The 15,840-nt window shown below is 47.0% G+C and overlaps 1 protein-coding gene across 3 annotated transcripts in view; it reads left to right on the forward strand.

Annotated features, from left to right (window-relative positions):
- Positions 1-15,840, forward strand: part of SGK2 (serum/glucocorticoid regulated kinase 2) — a 448,429-nt gene that overhangs the window by 65,617 nt on the left and 366,972 nt on the right. The gene's annotated exons all lie outside the window — the stretch shown is intronic.

Consider the following 15,840-nt stretch of genomic DNA (forward strand, 5'->3'; position numbering starts at 1 on the left):
ACTATTACTACTACTAATAATAATCATAATAATAATAATAGCACATGCAGACTTGCATTATGGCAAAGCATAAGACTGGTTACCAAAATTAATTAAACACATAAGGTCCACCATATCAAAAGATGTGGATGACTGATAAGTCAAGAAGAACCGCATATTGCCCCGGGCAGCTTTTACCTGAGGTCATCAAGAACAGAACCCACAATTGTTTTGTTCCTTTATCTGTCCTGAAACATGGTTCAAGAAGGTTCAGAAGATTACTTTTGATAAAGCTGCAGTTGTCTAGTGGCTACCATCTTCTAAACTTTAGCATGGTAGTGTAGGTTGAATATTGACCTGTACCTTGCAGGATCAGAGTTGTCCAGGGCAGGCTGCTCATTAAAGGCCGGACTATCTTTTTGATCTTGTCGGTCTGCAGAGTGACATGCCCAAAGATTTTTCAGTAAGGGAAAAGAGTGGATGGAGTACCTGAGGGTGGCTGGCCTGGTGTTTAAGATTAAAGGGGATGTAGATGTCAATGTGTGATTCAGAGCAATTGGTGGGCCTGACCATCCTCAGACACACATCCTTTGGATGGAGTAGATCCGGATTTCTGGAACAGGGTTATATAATCCCTAACTCCCAGAAGCTTTGCCTGGTGGCTCAGACACTTCAGAGTTAAGGCTGCTTTCCTATCCCTTCGGTTTTCTATTACCATTTACTCATTTCTAATGCCACAAAATGATAGTTTGTGTCGCCATTTTGGGGCAAAGCATTGGCACTAGCGTCCTCTCAGAAACATTCTGAGAGAACCAGACCTTTCAGAAGGACACACGTGCCTTTTCCTGTATTTTTAGCAATGTTCATGCTTCTGTGCCAGTACATGTTCTTCGAGTTTGACTTTGCTTGCCCTGAGGCAGGTAATGTTCTACTGGCACTACTCCAAAGTACGAGGCAATTCTCCTTGTTATGAACTTTCTGTTTCCGCCACATAGCATGTGAGATCTGACCTTTAGCATTGAAGAAGGACAAAGGCAATGAACAACCAAACTGCTGCTTGCCCATTGGCACACCCAAGGTCCTAGAGATTAATCACCTCATATAATCCAGCACAACCTTATGCTGCTCATTGGAGCAGACTAGACCAAAGCAGGGCCAGACTGGGAACAGCAACCAGCCCTGGCAGATTACTGCTCGACCGGCCCTGAGAGCGAGTCGGAGCGGGGGGGGGGTTGCTAGTAAGAAGCACCGCTCCCGCTTTTGTTATTGTGTTACAGAGGGCTGATATTGCATCACGGCCCCAAACCGGCCCCCAGAGCCACAAAACCGGCCCAACCCCACCAGCCCAGCGGGAAAACACCTGTCCGGCCCTGGACCCAGGCTCTGCAGAAGCTGTAGAATGCAGTCTTAAAGGCCCCATCACTCACTGGGAGCAGTGGAGATGAGTCAACTTAATGGTAGGAAGGCAATTTATACATATGGTACTCTCACAGCCCAACCAGCACCAAAGACTAATCACCTCATATAAGTCAGCACAGTACACGTTGCTCATTGGAGCAGACTAGACCCAGGCCCTAGAGAAGTTGTAGAATGCAGTCTTAAAGGCCCCATCGCCCACTGAGAACAGTAGAGATGAGTCACCTTAATGGTAGGGATGCCAAGGGAGTCCTTTTGTACATATGCCACTCTCACAGCACAACCAACTGTATACAGCAGCCGCGGCCCGTGCAGGTATGAGCGGTGGGGCTGGTTAGGGGGGGGATTCGACAGACGACCACGGGGGAAATTAAATAAATAATTTTCCCTCATCGTAGTCTGTTGAAATCTCCCCACCAAGCCCCACCGCTCTTACCTGCATGTGCCACGGCTGGTACACAGCTCTGTACAGGATACCCTTACTTCTTGCTTTATGGCCCATTTAGAGTCCTATGTCTTGCACAGTTTACCTGGTGGGCTACATTCTTGGGTGGTTTGTAAAGTAAACACCTTCAAGACTACTGAAATGGAGCAAAACCTAAAGCATTGGCTGTCAAATTGGCTGGAAAGTGCTTCTTGACCTTCTGAACACCCACAGCTTTCGGTTCACGCAGTCTACTTTCTAGAATAAATTGTTGGAGGTCTTTAAGATATCATGGTATACGCAGAGCCATTAAAGCTGCGTATTTCACCAAGCACAGTACTTCTTCAAAAGCATTCAGTGCCATGGAGCACACCGGAGTCCTATGGCTGAGATGGCCTACTTGACAATATATGATAGGGAAACTTCTAAATATATTCAGGAGTTTTTACAAGCAGATAGAGAAATGATGTACACATTTTTGTACTTGAAAAGCATCTTTGTGATGTCATTCCTCCATCATAAAATGCCTTTAAGGAAGTTATTTTTTAATTTAGGATCGCGTCATGTCACTTCTAACAAAAAAGCCTTATAAAGGCAAATGTGTTACATAGTTTGATAGGCAGATATAGTTGATTACATAAACCACAGCGGTGGTTGAGGTTTTGGCCACATCTTTTTTATTGAAGACATGGCAAGGCATTAACAGGAAAATATATAGGCAAGCCTCAAGTCATATTAACAATGGACCTATTTACATATTTGGTACAATGTACGCCAATAGGTACTTTGGTTCAGAATGCATGAGGTGGCATTCCAGGTAGTTTTGAATTCCAAGTGAGTGTTAAGCTCATATCTCAGTATGCAGAGAGTACCAATTTTCCAATTTTGGGGTACAAGGAGGTAGGGAGCTCAGAATTCCATTGTCATGAAAACTGTGGCAGAGGGGAAACAAAGGGGGCCCTACAGGGCCCCCTGGTGCCTCACGCCATGTGGATGCACACAGGGGGGTACAACCTGTGCCCTCCTGTGTGCACGCAAACCACTTCTTGCATGGTATGGACTTAACAGTTCATGCCGTGCAAGAAGTGTTTTTGGTGTTCCCATTGTGGTGTCCATTTTTAGAGGGGAAAGCCCAAAATAAAGCCAGACAGACAAGAGGTCACTCCTAATCTGTGGTGTGGAGCAGTGGGAATGTGACAGTGGCGTACCACACACTCCAGCTGCGCCAAAAGTCAAACCCGGGTCCCAAGTGATAATAGAGGATATTTTATTGATGTGAGCAGAGGAACTAACGATGGCTACATGGGAGACTGTTGTTTCAATACAGTCCCAATATTGTTAGCAGAGCGATAATAACTTGTCTGAAAATCAGGACTTCCAGTATTATGGCAAATAAGGGGCAGTTAGGTATAGTTAGAAGGGCAGGGTGTGTCAGCAGTGGGTCCTCTCACTATGGTTGGTATTAGCAGATGTTAAACACTGTGGGTTAATTCCAGTTAGGAGAGAGTAATTAAATTATAAGGTAAAGCAGAGAAGCACATTGGGAGAGACAGACATTAGTTTCATCATTTGTGGGCTGAAAGATTCAGATGAGGCCCATGAAGTGCTAAGAGATTTGAGCATGGGGGTGAGATCCGTGGGTAGGCGGAGCATATTTCCAAAACCAAAAACTGTGACAGGCCACCAACACCGAAACAGGACTTTGTTTTGCAAGTGGTATTTCTATAGTGCCAACCCTAGCCAAAAGGCAGGAGAAAGGTGGGCAGGGTCAAGGACCAGCATAAAGCCAACGAGTGATAGGAGAGGTACCTGGGTTGTGCTCATTTTTTACTGAATCATAACCTCATTCAACTTGTTGTGATTTCTAAGCATGTCAAAGGGCTCTGAGTTGGACCTCATCGGTGTGAAAAAAGTGTTAGTTAAGAAACAAAACTTTGATTCGGTTTGACTGGTCAGATCACTTCATCTTCTCAGAACTGCAGAAATCCCTGAAGTGTAATCATGGTGTCACTGAGCAATGGTGACATGTGTTTACACAGTTTCTGGAGAATGTCATATGGTCTGTCTGCTGGAACTTGTAGATTTGCTATTGCTAACTAGTGTAAAGGGAGTTGCTAGTTCCTGCATGCATTGAGGTATTAGCCTTAGCTAAAGCTACAAATCTAGGGCTGACTGAAAATGTCACAAGCAACAAATAGCCAGTTAAAAACTCTGCACTAGATTAGAATCTCAGGACTGGAAAATTGCAGACAGATGACATACTTGCCAACCCTACCGATTTAAGTGATAGGCTACTACTTTTTAGTGATTCATACCACCTACAATTTTCATATACAATCCCACAGCTTTTACTAGGCCTTTGGCAGACCTGGAATATGATCTAATCACACTGTCCTGAGAGCCAGTGCAGTTGTGAGAGCTTTTGTCAGATGTGAACAAGGCTTCTGCAATCTGAGGCTCAGCTAAGATGTATAATGGGATTTGTTGTGATGTCATCCTTGAGAAACAGGTCGTGAGATGTCAATATGAATGTACTAATGAGCAGTTTAGAACATGAAATCTATTTTGATCTATCTATTTTTGGTCATAGATTTTTGGCAAGTATAAATCCAGCTACACTGCAACTCACTCTTGCATTTCTCATATATCTCATTTTTTTTTTTTTTTTTTTTAAATTTGTTTTTATTGCAGAATTATAGACAATCTTCAATGTCAAACGACCAGTCATCCTCTTACAACGCGAGGCACCACATCGTAACAACATAGTACACGGCCATTTAGCCCACATCCCGGAGGCCGGGCGGCGTACCAACAATCACTTTCAGTCTGTTCCACATAGCGGCCAAAAGGACATCCGGTCAACAGCACGATCATGTATCTGCTTTTTATTACCTAACAAACTCCCCCCCCAACGCCGATACTTCCCACATTTTCTGTTATGCTATGTCCGGGCTCCCAGTATCCACCCCGGCAGGTCTACCTTAGTTCTCTACTAGAGCATCTGTCCGATCGCATCTAATACCATTCTTTCCTCTTCAAACCCTACGTGTCTCCTTACCACCGATCGCTGATGAACAGGTGGTTTCCCCTGTCTCGGATGCCCCCTTCGGTGATTTCTCATATATCTCATGTCATCCCTTTTAACATGTGAGGTGCTCAGCTATCATGGCATTTTAACTCACACTAGTAAACATTATGTACGGTACTTGCAAATGTATGTTTCCACATATAAATGAGAGGGACTGAAATCCAGCTGATGAGCCCCATACTCGTCAATGTCACATCAGGCGTGAGTAGCTTATCCGTGGTCATTTCGCTGCATTCTGGTTTGTGAAGTTTAATATAGTCATTTCAAAACTTAAATACGGGAGGTAGACTGTAAAGGAGAAAACAGGCCTATGGCCCCTATTGCGGTCAGCATGGAAGGGGAAGCGATTTGTATCATACCCGATACATTCCAACATCACTGGGATTTAAATATATTGGGTGCGATAAGTTGCACCCAATTACGATTACTGTTCCAGCAATGAGACATAACATGTAGAGCACCAAAATCTGCATGCCCCATTTTTAAGTCAAAGCCTACTAGACAGTGCACCTGTTTGGTTAGGAAAAGACTGGTAGGGGATATTCTGAAACTTTCCCTGGGAATGCATTACAGACATTGCTTACCATTGGCTTTTTGGTTTGTAACTCACATTTGCTTGCTTTCTACATGCTGGCTTTATTTGTTTTAGGCTGTCCGGCATTTCTTTGTCCCTCCTGTGGAGCATAGACTATTTACCACCTCTCTGACCCACTCCTTGTATTTTTTCACGAGTGCTCGCCTTCTGTAAACAGGCCTTTAAATGTTGTTGTTATCTTGTTGCATATGCTGTGCCTTTGAAGACGGAGGTCAAATGTCAGTATCTGTCTTCTGAGGGAGCTTGGTTTTCACTTTTCTTTCTCTGTCTTCAAAGTGAGAGGATTTTTGTGACAATCGTGTTGGTAGGCTGGGGAAAGGAAAGTTTTTTTTACAGCACACGCAATAAATGTAAATGTCTGTAAATTAAATGTAAACATATTTCAGGATATGTCAGAATTAGGAAAACACAAATGAAGCACATGTGTTTGTAATTCTAATGTGTGGTGGAAACAAATATTTTAATACTACCAAAACAAATCAATGCACTAGGTGATGCTATTTCCACACATTATTATTTGTGTGCTGTGTAGTTTTATCAGTAAAACTATATGTGCAAAAGTAATGGTCAATGTAGAAGAGTAGGGTCTGCTATCCTATGGTCACCCCAGATTTTTGCTTTTTGCTTCACTGGTTTATGACTTAATGTGGCTGTGGGCCTGCTAATCAGACCCACAGCCTGCTGTTCTCTCTCTAAATTGTTACCCATGTACTTTAGGTGCATAACGATATTGGAACTGGTTCACCTTATTGGCCCCTGTAACATTGTACCCAGGTACCCAGGGCATGGTATACACCTGTTACAACGCATTTTTTACTCCGCACTACCATTACAACGCGACTTTTACTCCGCATACCATTACAACGCATTGCGCTGGGGGGCGCTCTAGGATAGGGAATAAGTATAATTTACTATCCAACACCTTCCCTAGGGTCCACGGGGACTGGAGTTAGAATAGTAAATTATACTTACCACTATCCAGCACCTCTAAGCGCTATGCGTTGTAACGGTATGCGGTGTAAAAGTCGCGTTGTAACGGTCTGCGGAGTAAAAGTATGCGTTGTAACGTCATACATCCCCAGGGCATAGATGCTTCCAAGGCCTACCAGGGGCTGCAGCATGTATTGTGCCACCCCTGGCCTGGCCTCCATATTTGACACAACTGGCTGGTCACTCAGCTGGGGTAAGTCGGTGTAACCACCCCTTACTTAGGTGTAGTATGCCTACACCTAACCTAAAATGGACACATATGTTCCTATCAGTCACTCCTATGGAAGGCCTCATCAATCCTGGAGGCAGAGTGCTTGGAAATATGTGAGATGGTCCTCTGGCATGAGCTGAGCCTGTCTGCAGCTTTCGGAACCATGTCCTTTAGCTGTTTCATGATACTGCCATACCATATACTCTTAAGTGCATTATAATCCTTGCGGTTAAATGCTATCTTGGGTTTGGCTTTATCAAAACATGTCGAGTAAGGTGTCATACGAATTGGAATACTACCCCCTCGCCAGTTCTGGCGACGGGGGTAGCATTCCACCCTTCTAGAGGGACACGACATGTACCTAGCCTGAACCCCGGTTAAAGTTAAACAGAGCCTCAGCATCACAAAATGGATGCTGCCACCACAGACACAAGTCTGACCTCCTGCTGCTGGGAGTCCTTCCAGCGAGGGCAGCTTGGACAAAGGGTTTCCTGCCTTGGGAGGTGCTAGCACCACCCCAGACAGGATTTTGTGTATTGGGTAGGACAGGGCTGAATAGAATCAGACATGCCTGGGGCACACAAGGTGTCCCTGTGCATAGGCCAGTTCAAACCGGTGCTGGGGCCTTCCAGCCCCAGTCCTGGCGCGAAACTGGACAAAGGAAAGGGGGTGTAACCACTCCCCTTCCTGGTCCCACCCAGAGGAGGGACCTAGTAGGTGATCCGGCCCCCCAGATTCGAATAAGAGTGGGAGCTGTGTCCTGAGACTTCAGATCATCCTGAATCAACTTGAAACTAAGAAGACGACTGGACTTCGACATTCTGCTGCACAGAAGACTGAAGAAAATCTCCCTTGTGGCCTAGGAGTGGCCACCCTGTGAACACAGGCACCATCCAGCAACTCAACGTCTGCTTTGCCGCCGCCTCCCGCCGGAGCCCGAGCCCAGAGCCTGACAAGACCCAGACTCCCAGACTTCTCACAGCCCGATCCACAGTCCCTGCAAAGAAGGGACCCGTGGAGGCACCGAGAGACGTGGGACCGGACCTCTTGAAAGACCCCCGAGAAGCTGACTGCGCAGTATCCGAGGCACCCTCGACACTGTGCTTTGGGGTTTGAGAAGCCCCAACCTCGAGCAGCCCTTGCACCGAAGATCAGCCCCCCAGCATCTCCACTATCTGCGTGGGGCCCTTTTGCACCGTGCCACTCGACACGCCATCCCGGCCACTTGCCACGTGGCTAGCGGCCATCTTGGCGACGAAAACGACGAACTACACCGCTGGTCTGGTTGCTCCAGACTGGCCCTTGCTCCCCTGAAAAGGAGCACCCGCTCTGACCTTGCTGGTCCGAGTGAGAAGCTTGAATCACTTCCTGCGTGGCTTGCTTTAGCCAAGGCCTGTTTACTTCAATCAAGTTGCCGACACCGCCATCAGCGAGAACCTTCGTGGGACAGCTCGTGACCAACGCCTGGACGTCCTTGACCTCTTCGTGTCCACGTGGCTGCAGAGACAATCTTCGCGACATCACCTGTTTGCACCCGACATCGCCTGGTTCCTTCCTGGTTCCACGGTAGTCACTGGCTAGTGACTTTGAACATTGTCCCCTCTGCTTTCAGGTCTTCACCTCTTCAGATCCACCCTTGGATCCACCGGAACTCTTCACATCGAGCCGCCTGCAGCATCTTCAGCTCCAAGCACCATTGACCTGCGTGACGAAACCCGACACTACTTCGACCCTGTGCACCCGCTTCCTGTGGGTGAGGTAACTCAGCAACGCCGGTGTTCCCACACTGGTATACACCTCTAGTGTCTGTGTCTAAAGTTTCATCCTTCTAGGTCACTCGGAAGGTTCCTTAATAACTAACTTTGTAACTTTTACGCACCATTGACATTGCATTGGTATTGCGTGCACTTTCCGCACTGCACCCGAGTCCCGCGGGCCTTTCCCGACTTCTTCACTGCTAGTCCTGAACAGCTCCAGCGATTCCCCAGGCCCTAGGCCTCTTCACTTCCCCCATAGTGGTTCTTATACCACTATTTTAGTATATGGTTTAGGTGACCCCTAGGGCTCATCCATAATTGTGCAACTTTTGTATATTTAAACTGTGTTTTGTTTTAACGCATTTGCTTCAGTGCTCATAAAGAGTATCAGGGTTATTGGTAGAAATAAATCTATATATATTTTCAATATATATCTGTGTGGTGTCCTTTCATTTGGTATTCAAGGGATTGTGTATGGTAAAACAGCTTGCTTCACATGCCTTTACAGAGTTTAGCCTAAGACTGCTTAGTCCATGCTACCCCTAGGATAGCTTGTCTATAAGGTTGACTTTACAACCTGCACCATAAGCGTTGCTTGGCATGGTACAAGGTGATCACTAGAACTAGTGAGCATCATATACCAGGCCAACTTCTCACATTGGTGAGCAGCGGATTGGGATTTGAGCTTGCTGTTGTTTTACCATTACAATCTTTGAGAGTATCATTTGAAAGATCATACAGGTACCTGATAGGTACACTAAAACAAGACTAGTATACTTAAGTTCTACTGAACTTAGTTGTTGTAGAGGATAGGGAGTAGCACACCCTGACTACAACTACTAGATAGGTTTGGTAGGAAAACACAAGTGTAGGTAGATTGCAACACATCCGCCACACTAGAGCAATGTCTGGAGCAGAGGGATCCACTGGACCTATCTCTGTTGAGAGTGACCCTCCAAGGGCACCATCCAAATTTGCTATCTTTCCTTTTAAGGAACTGAGGCAGCTGTGTTCCATGAGAGGAATCAAAACAGGTCCTACTCCTACAGCAGGACACCTCAGAGAGCTTTTAGACCAGTCTGAAGGTCTAAAGAAGTCTAAACCAGGCTCCTCAGGGACTGGTGATGGAGGTTCTCCTTCTGAAGAAGAAAACACTGATGCCCCTGCCCCTGTTATCCACATAGATGAGGAAGACCAGATCACTGGAGATACTCAGCCAGAGGATGAGGAAGATGAGGAGGAGGAGGAGGAGGAAAGTGGGACTGATGATGAGAGAAATAGCCAGGTGTTAGTCAGCAGGCTTAACCAGGCTAACCTAAGCTTATTTGGGACTGAACGTGGGTCCAACCCATTCAGACCCCCAAATGGACTTAACCAGGAGCATAGGAGGAGGAGGAATCACTCAGGTGAATCCAATACTTCCCATGTTTCTAGAGGTTCTCATGGCAACTCCAGAAGGGAGTTGACTAGCCCTCAGAGAAGGGAACATGAGGCCAAAATGAGAGAGGCTGAACTTAGGATCCAGAAGCAAGAATTAGAAGTTGCCCTGGCCAAAGAGAAACTTGCTAGAGCAAGGCAGCCTAGAGAGAGTGGATTAGGATCCACTGGTGGCAGCACTATCCCTAAGGATAAAGACAGGTCCTATGACAATAGAAACCTGAGTAAGATAGTGCCCCCCTACAAAGTTGGGGATGATATCCACAAATGGATGACTGCACTTGAGAGAGCCTGCAAAGTACAGCAAGTCCCTCAGGATCAGTGGGCAGCAATCTTGTGGCTCTCCTTTGAAGGTAGAGGCCGAGACAGACTCCTCACAGTTAGTGATGGGGATTCTAGAAACTATCTGGTCCTGAAGAGTGGTCTGATTGATGGGTTAGGCTTAACCACTGAACAGTGCAGGTTAATGTTCAGAGATACCCAGAAGACACAGACTCAGGACTGGTCTGAATTTGTTGAATGTGCCACTAAGGCTCTGGAGTGCTGGTTGCTGGGAAGTAAGGTTACAGACTATGAAGGATTGTACAATTTGCTTATGAGAGAACAGATTTTAAATAACTGTCAGAACCAGCAGTTGCATCAACATTTGGTTGACTCAGATCTAACCTCTCCCCAAGAATTGGGAAAGAGGGCAGACAAATGGGTTAGAACCAGAGTTAAGCAAAAGAACCAGAACCAGAACCAGGGTGGTGACCAAAAGAAAACAGACCAGAAGGGTGGGGAGCAGAAAGCTAAAGACCAGAAGTCTTCAACAGGGCCCCAAACTAATACTGAGGGTGGGTCCCAAACTTCCAAGAAGAAGAAGAAAGAAGGTCAAAGAAAACCCTGGTGTAGCTTTTGCAAAAACACCACTCACTGGACAAGTGATTGTAAAAAGGGTGGAGCCCCCAACACTGCAGCCCCTAAGGCACCTGCACCCACTAGTACAGTTGGCAGTGTTGGTCCACAGACTAAGGGGGTAGTAGGTATCACCTTGGGAACTGAGGGAGATTCTGACCTAGTCAGAATCCCCACACAGGCTGTTCTGATTTGTGATGGGGAGATTGATTTTTCCCCTACTGTCAGTCCCAATAATGTGGGCAAGTACAGACAGACACCTTTGATTATTGAAAAAGTGGCTCAAGCATACAGGGACACATGTGCCAGTGTCACTATGGTGACGCCTAGCTTTGTGGACCCTGGACAGTACATACCAGGTGATAATTACCTGGTGACCAATGCCAGCAATGTCACTACTACACATAGTGTGGCAATTGTTAACTTTTCCTGGGGAGGGGTAACTGGCCTAAAAAGAGTTGTGGTTAGTGCTGATCTCCCAGTAGAATGTTTGTTGGGCAATGACCTGGAGAGCTCTCTATGGTCAGACGTTGAGTACAGGACTCATGCAGAGATGTTGGGGATATCATCACATGTCCTTGCTGTGACCAGGTCACAGGCCAAAAAGTGCCTCTCTGAACCTCAGGTCTTGGATCCTGGAACAATGGACCAAGTACCTCCCAAGACAAGGAACAGGAGAGTAAAGGCTGTGCCTTCCCAAATGCCTACAAGTGAGGATCAGTCTTCACAGGAAGATGATTCTGAGACCCCTGAAGGAACTGTCCCTATAGAGCTTGAACCTGATCAGGTTGAGTTTCTGGGGACAGGGGGACCTTCTAGGGCAGACTTGGGGCAGGCTCCGCTATCCTGTCCCTCTCTTGAACCCCTCAGACAGCAGGCTGCTGCTGAGGCTGCTGGGAATGCTCAAGGTACCCATAAGGTTTATTGGGATGATGGGCTCCTTTATTCAGAGGGTAGATACCCCAAGCCTGGTACAACCAGGAGGTTGGTCATACCTCTGCCATTTAGGGGCTTCCTTCTTACCTTGGCACATGATATTCCCTTAGCAGGACACCTAGGCCAGAACAAAACATGGGACAGACTTGTCTGTCACTTTCACTGGCCTCACATGTCAGAAGATACAAAGGAGTTTTGTCGCTCCTGTGTAACCTGCCAAGCAAGTGGCAAAGCAGGTGGTACCACAAAGGCCCCCCTGATACCACTACCTGTGGTGGGGGTGATCTTTGAAAGGGTAGGGATTGACATTGTGGGACCAATGGATCCCCCTACAGCATCTGGGCACAGATTCATACTGGTGGTGGTGGACCATGCCACCAGGTACCCAGAGGCAATTCCACTTAGGACCACAACAGCTCCTGTTGTGGCCAGGGCCTTACTTGGAGTGTTCTCCAGAGTGGGGTTTCCTAAGGAGGTAGTATCTGATAGAGGTGCAAACTTCATGTCAGGATACTTGACAGCTATGTGGAAGGAAGGTGGTGTCAACTACAAGTTCACCACTCCCTATCATCCACAGTGCAATAGGCTTGTTGAAAGATTTAACAAGAACCTGAAGGGCATGATCAAAGGATTACCTGAAAAGCTCAGGCGAAGATGGGATATCCTTCTGCCCTGCCTTCTGTTTGCTTACAGAGAGGTCCCACAAAAGGGTGTTGGCTTCAGCCCCTTTGAATTGTTGTTTGGGCACCCTGTAAGAGGACCCCTATGTCTGGTGAGGGAAGGATGGGAGTTACCTCTCAAAAAGCCCAAGCAAGACATAGTGGACTATGTACTTGGTCTCCGCTCCAGGATGGCTGAGTATATGGAGAAGGCATCCAAAAACCTTGAGGCTAGCCAGGAATTACAGAAAGCCTGGCATGACCAAAAGGCTGTCCTGACTGATTACCAGCCTGGACAGAAGGTATGGGTGTTGGAGCCAGTGGCCCCAGCAGCACTCCAAGACAAATGGTCTGGACCCCATACAATCCTTGAGAAAAAGGGAGAGGTTACCTACTTGGTGGACCTTGGAACTCCCAGGAGCCCCCACAGGGTGCTCCATGTTAACAGGCTGAAAGCATATGTTGACAGGAGAGACATGGGCTTGCTCATGGCTACAGATGAGGGGCAGGAGGAAGAGAGTGACCCTCTCCCAGACCTGCTGACTCAGAATCCTGAGGATGGCTCAGTTGATGGTGTGGCCTTAGATGGCAGCCTCACTGAACATCAGCAACATGACTGTAGACAGGTTCTGCAGTCATATCGACATATGTTCTCCCTGACACCCAGTCAGACTAACTGGTGTACCCATGTGGTGGACACTGGTGATAGTCTTCCTGTAAAGAACAAAATTTACAGGCAGCCTGACCATGTCAGAGACTGTATCAAGGCTGAGGTACAAAAGATGCTGGAATTAGGTGTCATTGAGCCTTCAGAGAGCCCCTGGGCTAGCCCAGTGGTTCTGGTCCCCAAACCTCACACCAAAGATGGAAAGAGAGAGATGAGGTTCTGTGTGGATTACAGAGGACTCAATGCTGTCACCAGGACAGATGCACACCCAATTCCAAGGGCAGATGAGCTCATAGACAAATTGGCTTCTGCCAAGTATTTGAGCACATTTAACTTGACAGCTGGCTACTGGCAAATCAGGTTAGCTGAGGAGTCTAAAGCCAAGACAGCATTTTCTACCCCCAGTGGGCATTACCAGTTTGTGGTGATGCCCTTTGGTTTGAAAAATGCACCTGCCACCTTCCAAAGGTTGGTGAATCAAGTCCTTACTGGGTTGGATGACTTTTGTGCAGCATATCTGGACGATATTGCTGTCTTTAGCTCCACCTGGGAGGATCACCTGGTCCACCTGAAGGAAGTGCTAGAGGCTCTGCAAAAGGCAGGCCTCACTATCAAGGCAACCAAGTGCCAGATAGGGCAGAGTAAGGTTGTGTACTTGGGCCACCTTGTGGGTGGAGGCCAAGTTCAACCACTGGAGAGTAAGATTCAGACCATAAAGGACTGGACTCCTCCAACTACCCAGACTCAGGTCAGAGCTTTCTTGGGCCTGACTGGGTACTACAGGAAGTTTGTTAAGAACTATGGGTCCATTGTGACTCCTCTTAATGATCTGACATCCAAGAAGATGCCCAAAAAGGTTCAGTGGACAGAATACTGTCAAAAGGCATTTGATGACCTGAAGAAGGCCATGTGCTCTGCACCTATCCTGAAGAGTCCTGACTACTCAAGAGAGTTTATTGTCCAAACAGATGCTTCTGAGTTGGGAGTGGGAGCTGTGCTTTCACAACTTAATGTAGATGGTCCAGACCAGCCCATTGCTTTCATTAGCAGAAGGCTGACCCCCAGAGAGAAACGTTGGTCAGCCATTGAGAGGGAGGCCTTTGCTGTGGTGTGGGCCCTGAAGAAGTTGAGACCATACTTGTTTGGCACTCACTTCAAGATTCAGACCGACCATAAGCCCCTCTTATGGCTTAATCAGATGAAGGGTGAAAACCCCAAACTGCTAAGGTGGTCCATTTCCCTACAGGGGATGGACTTTACAGTGGAGCACCGCCCAGGGACTGACCATGGTTATGCAGATGGTCTCTCCAGGTACTTCCACTTAGAACATGAAGACACAACTGGTCAAGGTTAGTCTAATGTCCCTGCGTTTGGGGGGGGGGGTGTAGGAGAGTAGGGTCTGCTATCCTATGGTCACCCCAAATTTTTGCTTTTTGCTTCACTGGTTTATGACTTAATGTGGCTGTGGGCCTGCTAATAAGACCCACAGCCTGCTGTTCTCTCTCTAAATTGTTACCCATGTACTTTAGGTGCATAACGATATTGGAACTGGTTCACCTTATTGGCCCCTGTAACAGTGTACCCAGGGCATAGGTGCTTCCAAGGCCTACCAGGGGCTGCAGCATGTATTGTGCCACCCCTGGCCTGGCCTTCATATTTGACACAACTGGCTGATCACTCAGCTGGGGTAAGTCGGTGTAACCACCCATTACTTAGGTGTAGTATGCCTACACCTAACCTAAAATGGACACATATGTTCCTATCAGTCACTCCTATGGAAGGCCTCATCAATCCTGGAGGCAGAGTGCTTGGAAATATGTGAGATGGTGCTCTGGCATGAGCTGAGCCTGTCTGCAGCTTTCGGAACCATGTCCTTTAGCTGTTTCATGATACTGCCATACCATATACTCTTAAGTGCATTATAATCCTCGCGGTTAAATGCTATCTTGGGTTTGGCTTTATCAAAACATGTCGAGTAAGGTGTCATACGAATTGGAATACTACACCCTCGCCAGTTCTGGCGACGGGGGTAGCATTCCACCCTTCTAGAGCGACACGACATGTACCTAGCCTGAACCCCGGTTAAAGTTAAACAGAGCCTCAGCATCACAAAATGGATGCTGCCACCACAGACACAAGTCTGACCTCCTGCTGCTGGGAGTCCTTCCAGCGAGGGCAGCTTGAACAAAGGGTTTCCTGCCTTGGGAGGTGCTAGCACCACCCCAGACAGGATTTTGTGTATTGGGTAGGACAGGGCTGAATAGAAATGAATTCTTTTTTATATACAACCCTCAACCACTCTAGTAGTGGTATGCTTCCTCATCGGGTTCACACTGACCCCGCAAAGCCAGGGTGGGCTCAACTCCAGGGAGCTCTTTGTATATTATGGTGTTTGAGGAAAGGTATGTGTAAATAAATATACATCATCCACGCTCAAGGTATCCCTTTATTAGTAGGGTAGATGAGCAATGATAGATAAAATTAATATACGAGGGCCATACAGAATATAATGGTCCTATGACCCTTGTGGTGCCAACATATTTCTGCCCTACTCTAAAGGCCACAGAAGGTCCAGGGCATTCGTCAGAGCGGGTTTGTTTTACTAATACTCCCCCAGTGACGTCCTGTTAATAACTGTTCACTGTGACATGCACAAATAATAAGGCATGCAAAGGTAGTACATTCTTGCCGGTCCAATGGTACCTACAGGTAGAGATACATAAAAAGATACAAATGTACATACATTGCATAAGCAGGTTCATGTGAAGCGCAAAAAACACAACA

The sequence above is a fragment of the Lissotriton helveticus genome, chromosome 7 (genome assembly GCF_964261635.1).
Source record: "Lissotriton helveticus chromosome 7, aLisHel1.1, whole genome shotgun sequence".
NCBI lineage: Eukaryota > Metazoa > Chordata > Amphibia > Caudata > Salamandridae > Lissotriton > Lissotriton helveticus.